This window comes from Triticum aestivum, chromosome 4B, assembly GCF_018294505.1.
Source record: "Triticum aestivum cultivar Chinese Spring chromosome 4B, IWGSC CS RefSeq v2.1, whole genome shotgun sequence".
Taxonomy (NCBI): Eukaryota; Viridiplantae; Streptophyta; class Magnoliopsida; order Poales; family Poaceae; genus Triticum; species Triticum aestivum.
In genome coordinates, this window is record NC_057804.1 from 399,121,462 (window position 1) to 399,135,880 (window position 14,419).

Consider the following 14,419-nt stretch of genomic DNA (forward strand, 5'->3'; position numbering starts at 1 on the left):
TTATTGCCTCTAGGGCATATTTCCTTCAGTATGAACACTGGATTTTGGATGGGATTAATTATACCTATGGTGCACACATTGAACAAGACCAATTGTGTGCACAAAACGCTGGTAGAAAGTCTTATTTTAATGTTGATACTCATAAACTATATATATCTTCAACAATATGTTACGATTGGTTTTTATTCTACATTTCAACAGAAATTGCCCGATGTAGCAGTTCCTGGATCGATTTCCCGGCATGGTCGAATTACACTTGTGCCTGCTAATAACGCCAAAGTGATTACAAGGTATTGCATTTCCCATAGAAATGGAACCATTCAAATTAACAAGTTCTCGCTTGTCGTGGCAATGCATCCATATTGGAAAATTGGAGACACTGTTCTACTTATGCTCTACCAAGGCACAGGAGGGCTCTTCCTTTTCGTTGATGAGATGCCGAGTCGCCATGATCAAGCTGCTTCCAGCGGATAGTTGTGGTTGTTGGCCCTCAGCCTCTTAAAATGTGTTAGCTGTTACTATGTTAAGTATATAGATATGGACCATATGGTTGTTGGCCCTCAGCCTCTTAAAATGTGATAGTTGTTACTATGTTAAGTATGTAGATATGGACCATATGGTTGTCAAAACCGTGTTACAAAGATCCTCCTTTTGTCGAATAGTGTAACCAGTATATATATGTTATTCAAATGCTGGTAGCCAAGTTCTTAAATTTTCATGGAAAGTATTAGTATCGTACACATTCATTGAGTTTAAGCGTGTGCCCGATGTCTAGAAGGCATTTGCATATTAACTATCCATATTGCAAATTCACACATGTGTTAACATAAGGAAACATATGTGTAACTTACTAATCATCGCACACGAGTACTCGCAGATGCATAGTGTGCAATACTCCTAGCCACCGCAAGCAACTAGTTTGCATTTTTCAAAGTTTTTTATACACATAGAATCACACACGAACTAACTGTATTAACCGTCTTTGTTGTAATTTCTCATCGCAAACAATTCATCTGAGTCGGCTATTTCCCGCATATCACACACATCTTGTTTACACAACTCATTTGTGTTCTTTTGGCTCATCGCAAATAGTTCATCCATGTGAACTGTATGCCGCATATCACACACATCTTGTTATGTTGAACCGTTTCTGTTGTGTTCCCTAATCGAACATAGTTCGCCTGAGTGAACCATATGCCGTATATCACACACACCTTGATCTGTCTAACCGTTTCTGTTGCACTCCCTAATAGCAAATAGTTCATCAAAGTGAATTGTATGACGTATATTGCACACACATTGATATGGCCGCCCGTTTATGTTGTTCTCCTCATCGCAAACAGTTTGAATGGATCAACCGTGTGCCCTACATCGCACACGCAACTAAAATCGGAACCATGTTTGATGGCTCCGCCATCGTAAACGTTTTGCATCTTTTTTGACGGGTTTTTACATCACCGTTTGCGATTAATGCATCACACATAGTTTTGTCAAAGGGCCTCTGATCGTAGTGTCGCGTTAGCAGCATCCTGCAGTAGTGGGTCTTCATGATCCGGCAGCACTTCGCCATCCAGAGCTAATCATTGCCAGAGAATTAGAGGAAGGAGATTAAAACCACAGAGGGCTTCTAACTATCAGGACAAGAGGATTAGCCAAGATCTAATTAGTCGACTAGGACCAACTAGACCAAGAACTAGAAGAACTATAGGAGGCTCCAAAAACTGTGTATCAAAAGAGCACAAATCCTCATGTATATATAGGTTGGAGGGGAGAGGGAGGGCTGCCATCAAGGAGGGATTGGTGTGCCGACTAAGGGAGGAGCATTAGGACTCCTCCCCCTCTTCCAATTCGGCCTCAAGGAGGCACTTTCCCGCTTGGGCCTTTTTTGGCCCAAGTTGCCTTCCACCTCTTGCCCTTTTTAGGTCCGTTGATGTTTAAATTAAATATAAGATGTTATAAATACTCCTAGACCATTATATATATATATATATATATATATATATAAACATCTCCGGAAACTTTTTCCACCTATATATAATTTATCGGTAACACCCGGTATTACCCCGAAACGCTTCCGGATCCTCCCGGAACTGTTTTGAATATTAATGAAATAATTCCACAAATATGTTCTCATGACTCCCGTCCTTTGAACACTCAGTAGATCACGATTTCCTTAAGCTTGTGACCCCGTAGGTTTGGTAACTCACAGACATGGACGAAACCGTTTGTTCAATGACCGACAGTGGGACCGTGGATGTCCATATTGGTCCCTATGAGCACACGAATGATATTCGAGTGAACCTTTGGTTATCATGTGATCTTGGGATCCATCGGTATCCTCTTGAGTCATCACCGTGCCCACTATACCGAAATCCTCATTATCGATTTTGTTCTTTTTTCTTGTTATTGTGTTCCGGCATCCTTGTGATGAAGTCACTTGTGTCTGGCCAGACAATGATTGATGTCATCACACCAAGAGGGCCCTAAGAATATCTCTCCATCTTCGGAGGAGCAAACGCCACTCTCGAGCTATCTGGTCACTTGTCAAACTTTCTGATGAACCTGTAAGTTATCGTTATGATCATCGTGTTACAAGTGACATTTGAGAAACCACAAAGCATGTCATACAATAAGAAGTGACTATGATACACTCGTGGTCTAAGGAGCAATATCACACGTTAACACTCTGTGTTATTACAATTGAATGCAGACGATATTAACTCAATTCATAACAAACAAGATTGGGTCGATTCAATGTGACCATTCTTCTACCGTCATAATCTCAATGTTGTTTTAGAATCATATTTACACTTGACGATATCCTAAGATCCAAAAACGTGATCACCAACAACACTTGAGATAGTCTTAGAGGCGAGACTAGGAACCTTTTATTTACCATTTATCATTCCACACGTGCATATGAGTTTTCCCCTGAATCACATATTCCAAGATCATAGTAGTTATAGCATATATTATAAACTCTTAATTATGAATATGGAAATGTAATAATACAAATATTATTGCCTCTAGGGCATATTTCCAACACTTTGCTAGTGAAGATGAACTTGGATTCGAGCCATTTTTAGTGCAGTTGTGTGAAGCACCTAGAAGTATACTTCGGCGTCGAACCAGCTTTGGCAATGAAGCAAATCCACATGTGATTTAAATGAGTAAATAGCATAAAACTAAGATGTTTGGGGCTAGGGTTCCAAAAAACTATGACTTCCTTTAATTTCTCGAAAAGCTACCATAGAATTGGTTGTGTATTCCAAAAAACACTAATGACTAGATGATTAAGATTTATTCCGAATTATGACACGTAGGACCCGCTCCTGTACAAACCATTTGTTGATTGTTTGTTTGACTGTTAAATGACATGTGGGTCATGTGTCAGATCTCTCTTCATTCCTCTCATCTTTTTTCTCTCCTTGACCTTCCCATATCTCACCCTCTCTTGGGCGACCTGCAGCCAGCGCCGCCTCCGCCGTAGGCAGCTGCCCGAGGCCTCCTCCTCTTTGTCGACCCTTCTTTGTCTCTCCCGCAACTAGTACCGCCATCCGGCATGGCGCATTTGCAGCTCCGCCGCCAACGCCGTGGGCCACTACCCGATGTGCCCGCCCACTACTGCCCAAGGCCTCCTCTCTTTGCCGACCCATGTGTAACATCCCAAATTTTCAATTTGGAATGTTATACAATAGATCATCATTGCATATCATATTTTATTGCATTTTGGCTAGATCCTAGAAATTCTACGCAACTCAGGACCCACGGAGAGAGTTGGGGATTTCGTTATTTTCATATTTGAGTTTTCTCAAATTTTGAAAATAGGATCATTTGATTTTATTATTTTATCTTCAATTATTTCAATTATAAAAATAAGACAGAGGGAATAAAATGACTTCCCAAAATAAAGAAATATTGAGGATTTAATATAAAAATCAAATAAGATTTTATTTCGGAGTTTTGTCGCTATTTTATTTGAATTAGGAAAAATGCGCATTTCTGAAAAATGCATTTAGGCCCCAAATAAATGTTCATCTTGTCCGGCTTGATTTTAGAGGACGGGGAAAATTTATTTCGGGATTTTTGGAGTCCGTTTAGTATTTCTCTTATTTGTTTTTCTGTGTGAAATTATTTAAAAAAAAACGCGAATCGACTCGGGCCGCCGTGGGCGACCCGGACACCTCTTCGCCCGGCCTTTAAAAGCCGCCCGAGCCGCCCCAGCCCACCCCAGCCCACCGCGCCTTCAAACCCTAACCCTAAGCAGCCGCCGCCGTCGCCGCCGCCGTCGCCGCCGCCCGCGCCGTCGCCCGCGCCGCCGCCATCCGTCGCCACTCGCCGGACCCCATCGTCGGACCCCGCCGCCCTCGCCGGAGGTAGCCCCGCGTTCTTTAGATCGGTTTTATTTTTTTCCGGTTTAGTTTATTTAGCGAACGCCCGTTCGTTCGTTCTAACGAACGGTTTTCTTCGTTTAGCCGCAGACAGCGAACGTTCGTTCGTTAGCCTGTTCGCCCTTTTTTTTCCTTGGATTTTCCATGATTATTTTTTATCGCGATTTCTCATCCGATTTTCGTTCTAGTATAACTTTTCGCCCGTTTATCGGAATCAGGCGATTCAAGCGCCTGGAGTTTCGTCTCGAAACCCTCTTTCCGTTTAACTCACTCAAACAAGTTTTGCTACTGTAATATTTGACTTAGGTCCAGATTAGTAAACGAAGCTTGTTTCTTTTGCCGGTTGAGTTTCGTTGTTTCGTTTGATTTGATTCTTTTTGCAAACCGAAGTTCTTAAGTTGAACTTTCTGGTGAGATCTCTTATTTGAGTTTTACCTGTGCATTAGATGAGTTCTTCATGTATGCTTGTTTGTTTGCGATAGAGTACCCGGAGTGCGCCGCTTGCTACTTCGAATCTCTAGGTTTCACGGATCATCAGCAAGGCAAGTAACACTTTGATCATACCTCTTTTAATACCCAGTTTTATTGCATTAGATCAATCCTCAACAATTGCATGATTAGGATCTGATTAGTATGTGGGTTTTGGGAAGTAGATGAGGTAGTACCTATTACCTGTTTTATTATCAAACCTTTGGGAGTTACTTCTACGTGTGCTTATATTGCTATGCTATGCTAGTAGACGTGGATTGGGTGAGTGTATCCATGACATATGTGAGATTGTTAATTAATGGTTTACTTAAGGTGGCAACTTAAATTCACATCTAGGTGGACTGAGGCACCTGGGGAACCCAGTGTGGCCTGTATTTTTGGAAATCCCGGGGTACCGTGTGATTCTCCTATGGACCGCCACCCAGGCTCAAAGGGATCTTGAGATTATTCATGCTAGAAACTTCCGTGTGCAGCTGCAAGCTACTATGGGCTCTAGCATAGTTGAATATGATGCGTGAGCTCTTGAAGAGGTAGACTAGTAGATGTAGGGGTGTAGGTTGGTACTGTCTACCCGGAGTAGAGAGTTAATGCTTTTGAAAGACTGTGTCTCGGTCATCCGTTTCTCAAACACCATGTAGTGCGAGAAATCAAGCGGAGGAGATCGAGTCTTGCGGGGAAAAGTGTGCAAACCTCTGCAGAGTGTATAAACTAATTATGGTTAGCCGTGTCCCCGGTTATGGAAGTTTTTGAGTATCTAGTACCTGGATTATCATGTGAATCTCATCATGTTACATAATTTAATTTTGTTGGGTTAATGATGATGCTTAATTGGGATTGAGTTGGAGGAACCTTCTCAATGTTTAACAACCACCATGATAGTTAAATAAATTTTTTTCCATTATTGTAGGGAAAAATTGGCTTTATGCAAAACTATAACCATAGAGCTTTCCACCAGCCATATATGCATGTAGTGATAGCATTATTCTGTTCATTACTCTCTATGTGTTACCTTGCCAGCATATTCCATGTGCTAACCCGTTTTCGGGCTGCAACGTTCATGTTGCAGAATTTTCAGACGACGAGTAAGGTGCCTTAGGTCATGGTCTTATACTCGGTGATGTCGTTGGAGTTGATGGACTCACTTATCTTCCAAGCCTTCCGCTGTTATCGTTATTAGATGGCCTTAAGCCATATTTATTGTAATATGTTCTCTTTTGAGACATTCGATGTAATACGTGTGTGATTGCTACTCTGTTATAAATCCTTCAAGTACTGTGCGTGTCAGCATTACTGATCCAGGGATGGCACTGATGCACAGAGATCAGACTGTTTGAGGTCTGGTCACTACAAGATGGTATCAGAGCACACGCTGACTGTAGGACACGACCACTAAGCTAAAGCGCTAGATCACTACTCTCTCTTCTCATTTCTGACTCCTCATCTTTTCTACTATTTTAGGATGGCGGATGCAAGGAACAAGTTCACGCAACTGGATGAAGATACACCCTTTAGAGGCCACTTGAAGGAAGTCACTAGATACCTGAACATTGGATTGCCAAGCTTCACCGGGACCTACATCGCCACTTTACCAGAAGAAGAGCGTTGGATGATTCAAGTTCAAGTTCCAGGAAGGACGTTCATGCCCGTCACTGAGCCCATAGAGTTTTCCTTTGATGCACCAACCTGGAGTCTAGGAAAGAGCATGGCAGCCCACATCACCATGGGACGCATTGGAGAAGTTTACCACAAGGATCTCAAGGATACTATTTACCAGATTTGTGGGCGCCGAGATGAGCAATGGGAGATGATCAGTACCAGGAAGGATACATCAATTGCAGCTTTCATCCAAGAGTTAAATCAGCACATTCGTCGCCAGGAGAACCAGATGTGTGCAGGCATGATAGATCTGAAGAAGGCTATGACCAAGATCACGGAGCTGGAAGAAGAACTTAAGTCTACACACAATGGTTATGAGGAGGAAATATCAACGCTCGTGGAGAAGAATGATGATCTGAAGAAGAAGCTAAAAGTATTCATGGGATTCCCCGCGACTGAAGGAGAAGACGATGATTGCACTTGCCCAGAGAACTACATCATCATCGATGACACTGACTCGGACCCCGACGATAGCGATGATGACTTTGTTGATGAAGCTGGAGCAGATATCATGGAGTCTTCGACCGATCAATTTTCCTAGTCGACCACCATAGCAGTAGTAGTATTCCCCCATGTATATAGTATAGTCCGAGCACTTTTGTAATGATAGTTAGACCGTTGTATGCTCTTGTTTGAATTGATTGAAGTGATATTGTTTGCATTTGTCTCATGTGCATATGGGTAGTGTTTTCCCTTTAGACCTCGTTCTATTCTATATTCTCATCTTTTCTAAACCCTCAGATGCCTCCGAGACGTGACAATGGATTTGCTTTCCCACTGGAGCTCACTCAGTTGATCCAGCAGCAGAATGCATTGATGCATATGCTAGTCTAGAATCAGAATCAGGGGAACAACAACAACAACCCACCACCACCACCACCTGTTGATCACTTAGCCCGTTTCTTGAGGTTGAATCCGCCGGTGTTCTCCAGTAGCACCGAGCCGATAGTTGCAGATGATTATCTCCCGAAGATGGGAAGGGAGTTGACCACTGCAGGATGCACAGATGCGAAGAAGGTGCGTTTTGCCGCACATCAGCTTGATGGACCCGCAACATGATGGTGCGAGAATTTCACAGCCACTTATCCTATCGACACTGTCACATGGGACCAGTTTCAGCAGGCTTTCCGTACTGCCCATGTTTCAGCAGGAGCTATGGCCATGAAGAAGCGTGAGTTTTGCAACTTGTGCCAAGGAGGACGTACAGTTGGCCAGTATGTGGATGACTTTAGTAAGCTAGCACGTTATGCCCCAGATGACGTTGCTACAGATGCAGCTAAACAGGAGAAGTTTCTAGAAGTACTGAATGATGAGCTGAGTATGCAGTTGATGGTAGCAACCTTCAACAACTACCAGGAGTTGGTAGACCGAGCTCTCATGATTGAAGGGAAGCAGTAGCAGATTGACAACCGCAAGAGGAAGTATGGACAAGGGAAGTACAATTCTGGAGCTCAGCAGAAGCCTCGTTTTACCCCGAACTCGGGAGGACATTTTCAGCATACCCATGGAGGAGGAAGTTCGCACAACCATAGTGGCCCCAAGAATGGTAATGGGAATGGAGGAAGCAACGGACAGAACCATACCAACCCATTAACACCGGCCAAGAGGGATCTGAGCCACATTACCTGTTACAAATGCCAGAAGACTGGACATTATGCCACTGAATGTCCTGAAGCTAAGAATGGAAATGGCAATGGAAGCTCTGGGAAGAAGCCTAAACCTTTCAACAAGGGCCAGGTGAACCACGTTAGGGTGGAGGATGTTAAAGCCCAACCAGATGCAGTAATAGGTAAGTTTTTGGTTAAGTCATTTACTGCAATCGTTATTTTTTATACTGGTGCATCGCATTCATACATATCAAGGGGATTTGTGGATAAGTATAAACTGCCAACCCAAGCCCTTAGGTCACCCATGTTAGTAACCTCGCCAGGAGCAGAGTATATGGCTAGTCTATGGTGTGATCGGTTACCATTAAGGATTGGTAACTATGTGTTTCCCTCAGACCTAATTGTATTGGAATCGCAAGGACTGGATGTGTTATTAGGCATGGATTGGTTATCGAAGTATGGAGGGAACATTGAATGCGCCAGTAAGTCGATTTTGCTTACCACGCCAGAAGGAAGAAGGATCAAGTATGTGTCCCGGCATGTGCCGAAGAGGACTCAAGTAAATTCCTTATCAGGAGTTGTACAGGAGGAAGTACCAGTGGTGAAGGATTTTCCTGACGTATTTCCAGAGGAGTTGCCAGGCATGCCACCAGATAGAGACATTGAGTTTTTAATTGAGCTTTTGCCAGGCACAAGACCAATATCTAAGAGACCGTACAGGATGCCCGCAAAGGATTTGGAGGAAATTAAGAAGCAGATTAAGAAATTATTGGACAAAGGCTATATTCACCCAAGTTCTTCACCTTGGGGATTGCCAGTGCTTCTAGTGGAGAAGAAGGATGGATCATTAAGGATGATTGTTGATTATCGAGGATTGAATGAAGTGACAATCAAGAACAAGTATCTGTTGCCGATGATCAATGACTTGTTTGACCAATTGCAAGGAGCTAAGGTATTTTCCAAGATCGATCTGCGATCAGGATACCACCAGTTGAAGATTTGAGAGCAGGATATACCTAAGACGACTTTTACCACCAGGTACGGGCTGTATGAGTATACCATTATGTCATTTGGTCTGACTAATGCACCTGCGTATTTCATGAACATGATGAACAAGGTGTTTATGGAGTTTCTGGATAAGTTCGTCGTGGTATTCATTGATGATATTTTGGTCTACTCAAAGAATGAAGAGGAGCATAAGGAGCATTTGCGTTTGGTACTTGGGAAGCTCAGAGAACATCAGTTATACGCCAAGTTTAGCAAGTGTGAGTTTTGGTTGAAGGAAGTTGGATTCCTCAGACATGTTATATCCAGAGAAGGAATAACAGTAGACCCCACTAAAGTTGTCACTATGACAAACTGGGAAGCACCCACGTCAGTTGGAGAGATCCGGACTTTTCTTGGACACACAGGATACAACCGGAGGTTCATTGAGAATTTCTCGAAAATTGCAAAGCCCATGACGGAGTTGTTGAAGAAGGACACCAAGTTCAAATGGACTGAGGAATGTGAGGCCAGTTTCCAAGAGTTGAAGAAACGTTTGGTTACCTCACCAGTGTTGATTCTGCCATATCAACGCAAGGATTATGAAGTATATTGCGACGCTTCTCGTCGAGGACTTGGAGCAGTGCTTATGCAGGAGGGAAGAGTTGTCTCATATGCCTCACGATAGCTTAAGCCCCATGAGTTGAGTTATGCTACACATGATTTGGAGTTAGCAGCCGTAGTGCATGCATTGAAGACATGGAGACATTTTCTCATCGAAAACCATTGTGAGGTGTACACGGATCACAAGATCTTGAAGTACATCTTCACGCAGAAGGAGTTGAATCTCAGGCAAAGGAGATGGTTGGGGATCATCAAGGATTATGATATGAGATTGCATTATCACCCCAGAAAGGCTAACGTAGTAGCCGATGCGTTGAGCCACAAGAGCCATGTCAACACACTCATGACCGGAGAGTTACCAAAGGAGTTAGCCGAGGATCTTCGCGGGCTATGTTTAGAGATAGTTCCGAGAGGCTATGTTGCAGCTTTGGAGATTCAGTCTACTTTGATGGATAAGATCAGAGAAGCTCAGAAGACAGACAAGGAGATTGCAGAGATAAAGGAGAAAATGAGCAAAGGAAAAGCTAAAGGTTTTCGTGAGGATGAGCACGATACCTTATGGTTTGAGGACCGCGTTTATGTGCCTAATGACCCGGAGATCAGGAAATTGATTATGCAAGATGCCCATGATTTGCCGTATTCGATTCACCCAGGAAATACCAAGATGTATCTAGATTTGAAGGACACTTTCTGGTGGACCAGAATGAAGAAGGATATTGCGGAATATGTAGAAGTATGTGATGTATGTCAGAGAGTGAAGGCAGAGCATCAGAAGCCAGTAGGATTGCTACAGCCATTGCCAATACCCGAATGGAAGTGGGATAAGTTAGGCATGGATTTTATCATGGGATTACCCAGGACTCGTTCAGGCTATGACTCGATATGGGTTGTAGTCGATCATTTGACGAAGGTAGCTCATTTCATCCCAGTGAAGACCACTTACACCAGTGCTAAGTTGACAAAGATATACATGACCAGGATCGTATGTCTGCATGGAGTTCCGAGGAGCATTGTATCAGATAGAGGAACCCAGTTTACCTCAAAGTTCTGGGATCAGTTACATGAGACTTTGGGTACCAGGCTAGAGTTCAGTACAGCCTTTCATCTGCAGACAGATGGACAGACTAAGAGAGTCAATCAGATTCTGGAGGACATGCTAAGAGCTTGTGCGCTAGATTATGGATCTAGTTGGGACGACAATTTGCCATACGCAGAGTTCTCTTACTACAACAGTTATCAATCCAGTTTGAAGATGGCCCCTTTCGAAGCTCTGTACGGAAGGAGGTGCAGGACACCATTGTTGTGGGATGAAGTTGGAGACCGCCAGTTGTTTGGACCATATTTGATTACGGAGTCTGAACAGAAGGTGAAGTTGATTCGCGATAGGCTCAAGATAGCCCAGTCCAGGCAGAAGAGCTATGCAGATTCTAAACGCAAGGAGACAGTTTACGAAGTCGGAGACAGAGTTTATCTTTGTGTATCTCCGCTTCGAGGAGTTAAGCGCTTTGGAGTTAAGGGAAAGTTAGCGCCACGTTTTGTAGGACCATACAAAGTTTTGGAGCGGATGGGAGAAGTTGCTTACAAGTTGGAATTGCCCGAAGGATTGTCAGGAGTTCACGATGTGTTCCACGTTTTCCCAGTTGAGGAAGTGCCACGCAGAGATGGCTAATATTCCACTGATAGATACAGTGCCACTGGAAGCGATTCAGTTGGATAGTGATTTGACCTATGAGGAGAAACCAGTCAAGATTCTCGAATATGCCAGCCGAGTCACGCGCAGCAAGGTTATCAAGTTTTGCAAAGTTCAATGGAGCCACCATACCGAAGATGAAGCCACCTGGGAGCGAGAGTAAGATCTACTGAAGGACCACCCTCACCTATTTTCTAGCCAACCCGAATCTCGAGGGCGAGATTCATCTTAAGGGGGGTAGGTTTGTAACATCCCAAATTTTCAATTTGGAATGTTATACAATAGATCATCATTGTATATCATATTTTGTTGCATTTTGGCTAGATCCTAGAAATTCTACGCAACTCAAGGACCCACGGAGAGAGTTGGGGATTTCGTATCATCATATTTGAGTTTCCTCAAATTTTGAAAATAGGATCATTTGATTTTTATTATTTTATCTTCAATTATTTCAACTATAAAAATAAGAGAGATGGAATAAAATGACTTTTCCAAAATAAAGAAATATTGAGGATTTAATATAAAAATCAAATAAGATTTTATTTCAGAGTTTTGTCGCTATTTTATTTGAATTAGGAAAAATGCGGGTTTTTAAAAATTGCATTTAGGCCCCAAATAAATGTTCATCTTGTCCTGCTTGATTTTAGAGGACGGGAAAAATTTATTTCAGAATTTTTGGAGTCCGTTTAGTATTTCTTTTATTGGTTTTTCTGCGTGAAATTATTTAAAAAAAACGCGAACCGACTCGGGCCGCCGTGGGCGACCCGGACACCTCTTCGCCCGACCTTTAAAAGCCGCCCGAGCCGCCCCAGCCCACCCCAGCCCACCGCGCCTCCAAAGCCTAACCCTAAGCCGCCGCCGCCGCCCCGCGCCGTCGGCACTCGCCAGACCCCGCCGCCCTCGCCGGAGGTAGCCCCGCGCCGCCGGCGGATTTCTTTAGGAAACTCCCCGGTTTTTTAAAAAAAAACCGCGGTTTTTTTAGATCAGTTTTATTTTTTTCCGGTTTAATTTATTTAGCGAACACCCGTTCGTTTGTTCGTTCTAACGAACGGTTTTCGACGTTTAGCCGCAGACAGGGAACGTTCGTCCGTTTTTCTTTTTCTCGGATTCCGCGATTATTTCTGATCACGATTTCTGATCCGATTTTCGTTCTAGTATAACTTTTCGCTCGTTTATCGGAATCAGGCGATTCAAGCGCCTGTAGTTTCGTCTCGAAACCCTCTTTACATTTAACCCACTCAAACAAGTTTTGCTACTGTAAAATTTGACTTAGGTTTAGATTAGTAAACGAAGCTTGTTTCTTTCGCCGTTTGAGTTTCGTTGTTTCGTTTGATTTGATTCTTTTTGCAAACCAGAGTTCTTAAGTTGAACTTTCTGGTTAGATCTTTTATTTGAGTTTTACCTGTGCATTAGATGAGTGCTTATTGTATGCTTGTTTGTTTGCGATAGAGTACCCGGAGTGCGCCGCTTGCTACTTCGAATCTCTAGGTTTCACGGATCATCAGCAAGGCAAGTAACACTTTGATCATACCTCTTTTACTACACAGTTTTATTGCATTAGGTCAATCCTCAAAAAATTGCATGATTAGGATCTGATTAATATGTGGGTTTTGGGAAGTAGATGAGGTAGTACCCATTACCTGTTCTATTATCAAACCTTTGGGAGTTACTTCCACGTTTGCTTATATTGCTATGCTATGCTAGTAGACGTGGATTGGGTGAGTGTATCCATGACAGAAGTGAGATTGTTAATTAATGGTTTACTTAAGGTGGCAACTTAAATTCACATCTGGGTGGATTGAGACACCTGGGGAACCCAGTGTTGCCTGTATTTTTGGAAATCCCGGGGTACCGTGTGATTCTCCTATGGACCGCCACCGAGGCTCAAAGGGATCATGATAATATTCATGCTAGAAACTTCCGTGTGTAGCCGCAAGCTACTATGGGCTCTAGCATAGTTGAGTATGATGCGTGAGCTCTTGAAGAGGTAGACTAGCAGATGTAGGGGATGTAGGTTGGTACTGTCTACCCGAAGTAGAGAGTTAATGCTTCTGAAAGACGGTGTCTCGGTCATCTGTTTCTCAAACACCATGTAGTGCGAGAAATCAAGCGGAGGAGATCGAGTCTTGCGGGGAAAAGTGCACAAACCTCTGCAGAGTGTATAAACTAATCATGGTTAGCCGTGTCCCCGGTTATGGAAGTTTTTGAGTATCTAGTACCTGGATTATCATGTGAATCTCATCATGTTACTTAATTTAATTTTGTTGGGTTAATGATGATGCTTAATTGGGATTGAGTTGGAGGAACCTTCTCAATGTTTAACAACCACCATGATAGTTAAATAAAATTTATTCCATTGTTGTAGGGAAAAATTGGCTTTATGAAAAACTGTAACCATAGAGCTTTCCACCAGCCATATATGCATGTAGTGATAGCATTATTCTGTTCATTACTCTCTATGTGTTACATTGCCAGCATATTCCATGTGCTGACCCGTTTTCGGGCTGCAACGTTCATGTTGCAGACTTTTCAGACGACGAGTAAGGTGCCTTAGGTCGTGGTCTTATACTCAGTGATGCCGTTGGAGTTGATGGACTCGCTTATCTTCCAAGCCTTCCGCTGTTATCGTTATTAGATGGCCTTAAGCCATATTTATTGTAATAAGTTCTCTTTTGAGACATTCGATGTAATAAGTGTGTGATTGCTACTCTGTTATAAATCCGTCAAGTACTGTGCGTGTCAGCATTACTGATCCAGGGACGACACTGATGGGAAGAGATCAGACTGTTTGAGGTCTGGTCGCTACACCATGGTGGCGTGCAACAGGAAAAACAATAGTAGAACATCGAGAGCGGCGACAGCGGAACAACGGGGAGCAACAGCTCCAGGCGCATGCAACGACCGACACGACTGGCTCCCTCCGGCCGTTCCTCGTAGCGACGTTCAGCAGGAGCAGGAGCAGGCACGACGGGCTCCCT